This window comes from Haliotis cracherodii, unplaced genomic scaffold, assembly GCF_022045235.1.
Source record: "Haliotis cracherodii isolate W230 unplaced genomic scaffold, xgHalCrac1.p SCAF_9, whole genome shotgun sequence".
NCBI lineage: Eukaryota > Metazoa > Mollusca > Gastropoda > Lepetellida > Haliotidae > Haliotis > Haliotis cracherodii.
The window spans coordinates 46,744,026-46,754,305 of NW_027266343.1; positions in this window are offsets into that span (position 1 = coordinate 46,744,026).

Here is a 10,280-nt window from a genome sequence, read left to right on the forward strand (position 1 = left end):
CGTCATTTGTGTTCTGATAACACCACACCAATGCCGATATCGTGTTACGATGGCATGGGAAATGTGTTGTCACCTGTTGTTGCCTCATTCCCGCTCAGATCATTCCAATGGCTTCATGACGCTGTGCAGCTGTCAATCTTGGCATGATTTGCTTGTGATATGCTTGTGTCTGCGCCTGAGAAGTTTTGAATGACCACAGATCATGCTTTCCAAAGTGACAACGAATTTTGAGTTGCACATGCTGTATACAGCTGCACAGGATGCACGTCCAAAGGCCCCCATCAATGACGTCATATCGCATGGCACGTGCATGAGCGTTTGAATGTCTCCAATAATTGCTGTGTTCAAACCCATATTTCATATATGGACGGTGTGCCCTTATATCTATATTTTCTCCGTGCACAGTTTCTTAATGTGGCTAGTATATTATGAGTCAACATGGATCTTTTCTGAAGCAATTTTCATTATAAATATATATAGCCAGGTGTCGAATTTCATTCATATCGGTTGATGCCAAAAGAATATTGCATTTGTTACGTGTAGGGTTTGATATGAATTTAGTAGGTATGTACTTCTCATGCAGTGTTTAATACCGGACACAAACCATCAAAAAATGTTATTGACCTTCGACGTAACCTTCATTACAAAGAGTGCACGGCCTTTGATCTCTAGGAATATAGAAATACCTGCCAGTTTCTATTTTGAGGCCATGGAACTGCAACGAAATTGTGCAATGGCCAAGCGAAATTTTGCAGTTGTTACATGTTTTAAGTATAATTCCGTTCCAAAAGTACCTTTAAAGAAATTATAATTTCTAGCTTTAGAATTGTTGAAAAGACAGGCGTGCCAATCCTGTTCTTAATCTTGCCATTTGTTCGCTGAAAAAGTATTCTTTACCACTTACTGTTTTTGATTCCCATAGGTAACCAAGTCCAAGTTGAAACACTAAATACTTCAGTTTGGGAACCGAATTATTTTTGCCATTATTTTCTGCTTGTAACACTGCATATTATAACACTTTTTCGGATATCTTTCATTTGGCATATGCAATAATCTAATCCAAAATTTTATAGAACGTTTAAATGCAAAAATATTCAAAGGGTATCTGCCACACTCACCCAATACTGTGTGATTTGGTGTTGAGATCTTCACTCCAAGAAAGCATGTACTTGAAACATCTATAAATAGAGCATAAACCTTCTCCCTTTTATATATGATAACATGATAAATACCATTGAATCATCGTTGAATCAATGACCGAAATTAAATATATTGTCGATGGTGGAGTACCCCTGACGAAATCCGGCCTGTGATACTACAAGTTTTTGTTGTTGTTTTTAAAAAAATGTTTTTATTCATTCCAGAGGGTACATAGTCATCGTATCATAAGAGGCATCAAATTACATGTTAATTATAATCAGGAAAATGTACAGGAAGTGATATGACAGTAGGTTCACCTTTCCTACTTTGTAATAATTGTAAGAGAAAGATTAAGGAAGCTAATCCGTCTGCGTTATGGTTTTCTCCATTAAAATCCATTATTTAGAGAAAGAACTAATTGTTCCGTATCTTTTTCGACATTGTAAATATCTTTCCGTATATTTCTGTATGACTTAAAATATGGTTTTACTCCTTTAATATGTGTTACGTAAATGAGTCTTTTTGCCAATATCAATAAGTGATTTAATAAGATGTTGTTTGTATCTCCAAAATAGAGATCTTGTTTTGTAATGAAAACATGACCGAAAATAACGTTTATGAAAGCATTAAATTCGTCCCAGAATTCGTTAACACAAGAACATTCTAAATATACATGAGCGATGTTTTCACTGTCTGAATTGCAAAATGAACAAATGTTGTTGTCAACCAAGTTCATCATTAACAATTCCTTTTTAGTGTATATAATTTTGTGTAGGAATTTGAATTTGAATTCTAATACTTTTGTATCTATTGTAGATTTTCTATATTATAAAAATACATATTTCCAATTAATTTGATTATTAAATTCTTGTTCCCACTTCTCACAAATTTCTGAAAAGTTAAATGATGAAATGAAGTTGTCATAAAATATCCTAGAACCTTTGCTTGCCTTAAGTAAATCAAGCCATGGAGAAGAAATGTTTAGTTGCATTGTGTTTAGATTATTTGAATCATGCACAAGATCTTTCCATGGCTTCAGGATATTTAAGAGCAAACGGTTATAGTCCAATAAAGTACCTTTTATACCATACGTTATTTTCAGCCCAGGGAATGGAATAAAGCCGTTCGAGTCACATAAATCCTTATACATGGCAAATACCCCTTGTATACCAATTTCTAATAATGAAATCCGGAAATTTACATTTATGATTGTACCACAATGGTTGCACTAAAATTTCATTAACATCGTTTTCGTTTATTTCGTGCGTGTTTATGTATTTGTTCCAAGCATCTAATGTGTCTTTCCAAAATGGGTTTGTGATATTGAAGTGTTTTTGAATATTAGCGCCCAAACGGAAGATGTCTTGTAAGGGAAAGCCTGAAAGACGGTAGCTATTTGGTTTGGAAATATATCGTTTGATACACGATACCTTAAGTGAGTAAATAAACATTGTAATATCAACCATTCTAAGGCCACCATCTTCATATTTTCGAACTAAATTTACTCTTTTTATTTTGTCTTTCTTTCCATTCCATATGAAATTTAAAAAAAATGTTGTTTAATTCTTTTATTCATTCTTTTGGGGGATTTGGTAAAGCAGTTAATATATGAACTATAGTTGACAAAGACAAGATTTTTATTACGGTTATTTTCCCTATTAATGTCAAGTTGCATTTCCGCCAGTTTGAAAGAATTCTTCTAATTGTTTCCAGTCTTTTTCTAGTGTTGATAACCCAAAGGTTCGTCAAATCAGCGTTTAGTTTAATTCCAAGTACATCGAAATCTGCTTTGTGTCAGTCCAATGTCAAATCAGGACATAATATGAGTGAACTCCCTGCCATTGAGCCTATCCATACAGCTTTAGTTTTGTCTGTGTTTATTTGTAGCCAGACATTCTATAGAACTTACTCAGTGTATTTACTGCTTCATTTAGAGACGTTGCTGAGCCATCTAAAAATAGTTCGGTGTCATCGGCATATTGACCTATCACATGCTCACTTTCTCCAAGGACTATACCTTTTATATTTGTATTTTTTCTTATCATTATGCCTAGTATTTCTGCGACGAAAAGAAACAAGTATGGGGAAATCGGATCTCCTTGTCTACATACTCTCTCGTTGCTGAAAAATGAAGACAAGTGACAGATCAGGATATTTACCCATGTTTGCATATAAGTTCCAAAACCAAATTTATCTAAAACCTTCATAATGAATCGCTTAGTGACTGTGTCAAAGGCTTTTTCGAAATCAATCTTTTTGGTACGAAGATGATGTCATATAGGAGGCTTATGTTTTCGCTAATAAACCCTCCTGGGATAAATCCTGTCTGGTTATCGTTGATAAGGAGATCCAGTGTCTTTTTTTATCCTATTTGTTATACAAGTGCTAATAATCTTATATAAAGCATTTAAAAGAGAAAGGGGCCTCCTATTTTTTAAGAAACGTCGATATTTATTTGGTTTTGGAATGCATGTTATAACTCCTCTATTCATTATTAAACTCAAAGAGTTGTTTTTGAAAGTGATATAGCGATAAATTCAAATGTTGATATGTTTCCAAAAATATTTGAAAAATTCGAGTCCCGGGCTCTTATTATTTTTCACTGACTTAATACCAGCAGCTATCTCGTTAGATGCAGAGACCTGCATCACATCGGGCTTTCCCCCACATTAAGGTGACACCCAGTGATATAACTGGAATAATGTTAAAAGCGGCGTTAAACACAACTCACTAACTCACTCACTCACTCACTATACATTCATCGTCATATAGATCATCCGTGTTAAATATATTCATAAAATAATTATAACATTGTGCTATGGTTATGGCATCTCAACATCTCTCAACATATCTCAATTATCAAATATTATGTTTATTATCATGTACTGTACTTTTTGTACTTTTATCAGTTTATTAGCAACGAAAGTTCTCACTTATTCAAACTTTCTTTCTCCGAAGGGGGAGTTTGTTATATGGCTTTGTATTTTATTGTTTAACAATGATTGTTACATTGTTTCTGTTGAGATTCTGTAGACGCTCATTGCATTGTGTTTTGGCAGTGATTAGTCGTCATGAATATAGTGCCTTTTAATCTAAGCATACGTCATAAAGTAAATATGTTTAGATGCTAGTGTTATGTGTAAACTTCCGGAAACGGCGAAACTGGTCCCGCATTGTATAGAGCATTACATCATTGTCTGGGAGGTTCTAGAAACTTCCCGTAGCAATGTAGGTTGTACATAAGGGGATGTGGGCGTGTTTACGCATCTTTCACAAATTATGTCTTTCACACATATCTTCACTCCCGCATTTCATCTCTTCGGTACCAGCGTTCATGTGAGGATTGCTCATCATCCCTGATTCCCCGCCTATCCCATCTCGTAAGCTTCACCTCTGTCACCGCTGGGTGAATATATATTATTATCACTGACGTTTGGAGTCAGCACTGTATTCTTGTATTTGATACTGACCACTGCCATCACATTATTTATTGCCATTAAATAGTGTACTACCACTCTATTGTTTACTGCCATTGTAATTTCTGTGCAGTAATTTGTATTGATTTGTGAACCTTTTGAATTTTGTAATACATTCGTTGATCGTACACCACTTGTTTGTTGTTTGTTGGTTCCACACTAAGTTCTTTTAGGTACAGATTTCTGGGTTAACATATTGTTACAATTTGAGAATCGACACGTATCAGTATCGAGAGTTTATACATTGAGACGAACAGAAGAAAACATAAACAGAAAAGTGAAAATGTGGATGTCCCGAGGTGTTCCCACTGATGTAGCATGGTTGAGAATCTGTAGAAATGTTCCGAAATTTGATCAGGTAAGAAATAAGCATTTTACATGTCTTATTACCCGGACTGGTGGGAAAAAGCAAGGTGTAGAATAAAAAAAATATGAATATGAATTAGCTACCCATAATACTGAAGGAGTCGATTAAAATATAGTTTGCCCTTATGCACCTAACGATATATAGGATATATATTTTGCTTCAAACAATGTTATAATATATATATTTAGGTAACATTTACATGTCTGATGTAGCCGTGTTAGGTCGGTTGTACGCTGCCGTTTAGAATACATAAGGTTAAGGGATCTTATCCGATAGAATGATGTATGCTATTTTTGAACTTTCATACACATATTTTGCATATGGATACACGTAACTGGTTCATGTGAAAATATATATTTATTTTTTTTTTTCATTTATTAAATACGTCTTGTTTACAATATTGAAATATCATTCGTTGCACAAAATCATTATTGTCATGATGGGTGTTTTGTCAGTTACAAGATGATCGATAATCATGAATCTATGTATATTTTCAGAACTTACCATTATGGTTTGGGCAGATATAGGTGATTTGTGTCTATTGACAATGTACCCAATAGTTGCATAATGTTGCATAGTTGCACAAATGGTTTCGCGTACACTCCTTTCTTTTCTTTTTCCTCATTTTGGGGCGTTGGTTCAATTGTCGATTCCACTGTTGTACTTGATGATTGTGAATTATGTTTAGAAGTGGAGGGTTGTGGGTTGGAACTAGAATAGGAAGTGTTGGGAGTTTTACCAGTAGAAACAGAAGTAGGGGAGGTTTGAGTGGCAACATGGGACAGAGGTGGGATTGCTGCTGCTAGTATGGATGATGAAAGACAGTGGGACAGGTGATTGGGTTTGGATACAAGCATTGTAAGTTGATGACATTTGATGACACAACAAATAGTTAAAGGTTTATTTAATGTACATGGAACTTCCATAATGGGTTTGAAAATACTTTTAAACTTTGTATGTTTATTGTCTTTCCCAAAATATTATATACCTTTTTAACCCAATGATACCCCGATGTTGCCACCTGATGAGGATCACTACCTGCCAGCCCAAGTTTGATCACTTGGACTTTCACGTTTCCTCCTACGCTGATTCTGATTGCCTCATTTATGTCTTTCCCTATGCTCTGTGATTTTTCCCACCGACAATTTTACTCAGTGTATTCCTTGTTTGAAAGTTTCAACATTCTTCAAGATATCCCCACCCCGACATTCCAGAACATCTCGTGCAACACAATCAGAATTGTCAACAATCGCATTTCCTTCGAATCAGACGGCAGGGGCCTTGTAAAAGACCGGGCAGACATGACAAGCAGCAACATCGGAGTTGAACGGGTGGATTCCAGATTTTTTGAAGGAGGATACAATATAAATAGGCATCAAAGTGGAATTAAACACTTTACATGCTATCGCGCATATGTTGTGTTTACTGATGGATCTCCTGGAATTTTCTCTGAGAAATGAATGACAGGCTGGAATCCAGGTGATCTCAAATGGACCGTGACCCCCGATATCAAGCGGCTGCAAAAGGTGACTGGTATCAGGTAGAAGAACAAACACTATGACGTGATTTCTCGTCCATTCAAACCAAGTGATACGTGATTCTTGTGGCCGTCATATTATGTGAGAACCGATGAATCTGTGTCTCGAGCTGGAAGGAATTACATGTAGGTGCTGAATACGTCCGTATTCGACCATCCAGTCTAACATGTCTGGTTTAGGCTCACACGATATCACGATCTGTGCCTTGCTGAGGGGGTGGGGGGTTGGGGGTTGGGGGTTGTAACGTCGTTAGAGCTAGAGGCCTTTCTCGTCGATGTTGAAGATAGCATATGAGGAGAACTGTCCAAGCTGTGTTTCTTTATGACTTGTTACAGCTCTTCAAAATACCTCGCAGTGTTCTCCTTGGTCGCCGATCTCGCCCTTGCAGCCTCCAGTTTTTCGAGTTTTTCGTGGTTTCGAGACTTTTAAGTTCTGGCCATCTATGAAGCAGTACAACCACCGTAAGCTCAATGGATGAGAACGATCCCGATATCCCGGGTGGGCAGCACAGTCACTCGCAAGGTTGATTGTCTCCTGTCGTGTGTAACCATAGCCAATTTCCCCCATAACCCGAATGCGACTGGCCAAGAATGATTCCTGTGTTGCTGTAAATAACGGCATCGGTCCCGACTTGACTGTTCGGGGCTGACATTTCCAAGGAGACTTTAAGCGTTGAAACTGGGACACCAACCTAACTGCAGCCGTCTGTGCTGATAGATTTTCTTCAAATACAAGTTTATAGGCATTATCAATGTCATCAATACTGAAACTTGATCTGTGATGGCCATGAACAGCCATAATGGTCTGAAAGAATATAAAGAAATATCTAAGAACCATTGGAACGAATGGTAATATATTATGAGAGATGTCCCGAAAACGTTTCCATATTTTGTTAACATGGTTAACTAAGCGGACGATGCCGACAGGCGAATTTTTCAGTTCAGGACTCATTTGGTAATAGGTTTCTAGAGTGTATTTCAACAACGTTTTAGTAACTGTCGTAATAATACCTTCCTGATTTCCATTTGGAGCCGATTTTTGTCCGAGAGGGGCGAAGTAACCTGCTGACGAAAATACCAGCCGGTGACCTGTGACACAGCACGTGCTCTCGGACAATAACGCGAGACATATGATCGCGGAAAACAAAAAAAGCCGACTTTGAGTATCGTTATGAAAAATAAATCTGATCAGAATGAACTGAAAGCTTTACTTTTCCCTACCATAAAGTTATTGGCGTAAGACTACTTACGTTTTAGTCCGAAACGGAAGTTTTGTTGTTGTTTTTATTGCATATTTTTATAGGCTCTGTGTCATGGCGATTTAGCACGGAGTTACAGACGAACGACAGTGCAGATTGTCGTTCTGTTTATATGCCGATTGACAGAAAATATTCAATTGAAATCTAAGATATAAAACGATAGCTATGATCGTTAATGTTAAAGTGGTATAATGCATATTTGTATAGGCAGGAAGTTCATGATCAACACGTAAATTGAAAGGCCAATTCCGAAGTGATCGACATGCAGGGCACGTTCGCATCATAGTTTTGCGGCGAGTTCTTGTCAACCAGTTTTGGTTTATTTGTCCCACAGCACGTGCTGTCGGAAAATAACGCGAGACATATGATTCGCGGAAAACAAAAACCGCCTAATTCAGGTAACGTTAAAACGTTAAACTCAAATACTGTTAAAACCGGCGTTAAACACAACTCACTCATACCATATGGCACTAAAAAATATTTCTCATGCTTATTATCAATATGGACATTTCTTCTAAATATATAATCAAAACTCGTCGTATTGTAATATAATCTTTGAAACAATCTGGGTTACGTAAATTTCGTAATTTCAACTGGATTTTTAATCAGTAAATGAAACTCGTGACACTTCTCAATGAATGTATGCTTTGACATAATTGTTGTATGCCTATCATCGTTGGGATATGTACTTTACAATGATATGACTATTTGGAGATCTAGATTTCAAACAAGGTCGCTTGCTAGACTGTCCTTGACACATTCGTGTGCTTCAATGTTAGAGTTAATGTAAACATAACATACACTGTCTGAAAAACAATCCAGACACTGCGCATCAGTATGGACGGTTGGTAGTGAGTATGTGAGTGCCATGGTTAATAATGTTCCCTTGTTGTATGAGCTTGACATTGGCATTTAAAACTGTATGCACAATTTCAAATTCATACATTGAAATAAGCTTGTGGTGATTCATGTATTCTTGTTGCATTGCTATGTTTAAATAATACAAATTATTGACAACTAAATCTCTCTTATAGTAGTTTCAAGAGGTAATAAGCATAAGTAGAAGTCTCATCTAAGATGGAGCTGTTACAGAGTTCATATATATTTTATCCTCAAATGATAGAATACGAGGTCAAAAAGTTCTAAAACTAACAAGCAAAACAATTGTTGATGTGTTTTAATTTTATTTTTCAACATAATCTCAATAAACTTCGATAGTGAAGCATTTCAATTCCAATCAGGAAGAAGTTTTCTAAAGCCACCCTGAAAAAAACCATTCTCGACAGCGTTGTCGTCATAGCATTTTCCAGGAAGGCTTTTTTTCAGTTTAGGAAACAGGTGAAAATCACTTGGTGCAACGTCTGGACGAGGAAGCTCTTCGAACCCATATTGTCGCACAGCAGCCTTTACAAGTCGAGAGGAAAGGCATTGGCATGAAGTAGTAGAACACCAGCAGTCGGCACTCCTCGACGCTTTTCTTTGATAGAATCTATCAGGCGATGAATCAAATCAGCATACTAGGCACCGGTATCGTCTTTTGACTTTCAAAGTAATCAACAAGAATCACATCCTTTGCATCTCAGAATACAGTGGCTATAACATTTTTCACTGATCCTGAAGACTTAAATTTCTATGGTGCCGGAGAAGTGGAATGATGCATTTCATGACCCGTTACTAATCTCTTTTTGAATTTGACGAAATCCTTCTCAAATAGCTCTACATTTCTCTGGCAATGTCAGCTCTTTTTTCCTTACGATCAGAATTTAGAAACTTTGGCACCCAACGAGAAGATATCTTATTCATCTGTAAATGAATAATAGTTTCAATGGATCCATGGCTAAGGCCTGTGTCTGCCTCAGGTCGGCAAGTTCTATCTTCTTGATTGAAACATCATTGATGGAAATTAAGGGACGCCCAGGCCTAGGGTCATCTTCAAGGCTTGTTCTCCCAACCTTAAACAAAGCTGCTTAACGTGTAACAGTGGAATAGCTAGGTCACCTATCGCCATACACTTGTGACATGCGGTCATGAATTTCTTGGGGAGCACTTTTCTCTAATGAGGCTGTCACTATTGTACAAACGGCCTCAACAGACCAAATACACTTGCAATGAACTACTCGAACAATGTACTACATTGACTTGTTCACTTTGTTATGGCCCATAGTTGAATTAGTCAGGGTTAGAACTTTTTGACCCGCCCTCGTAGCATAAATAATAATGATTATAGTATACATTTATATAACGCACTTATCCAGATATCTCTGCTCAAATGCTGTTTATATTTGTTCCTGGATAAACGAATTCCTTTTACCGTCATCAACTCCCAAGGGAATATACAACCTATTGTTGCTAGACTAAGTGTGTATAGTTTTACGCCACTCACAATATTCCAGCAATATCACGGCGGGGGACACCAGAAATGGGCTTAACACATTGTATCCTTTTTGGGAATCAAACCCGGAACGTTGGGATTTTTTAAAAAAAAAGATGCGGTGAAAAAT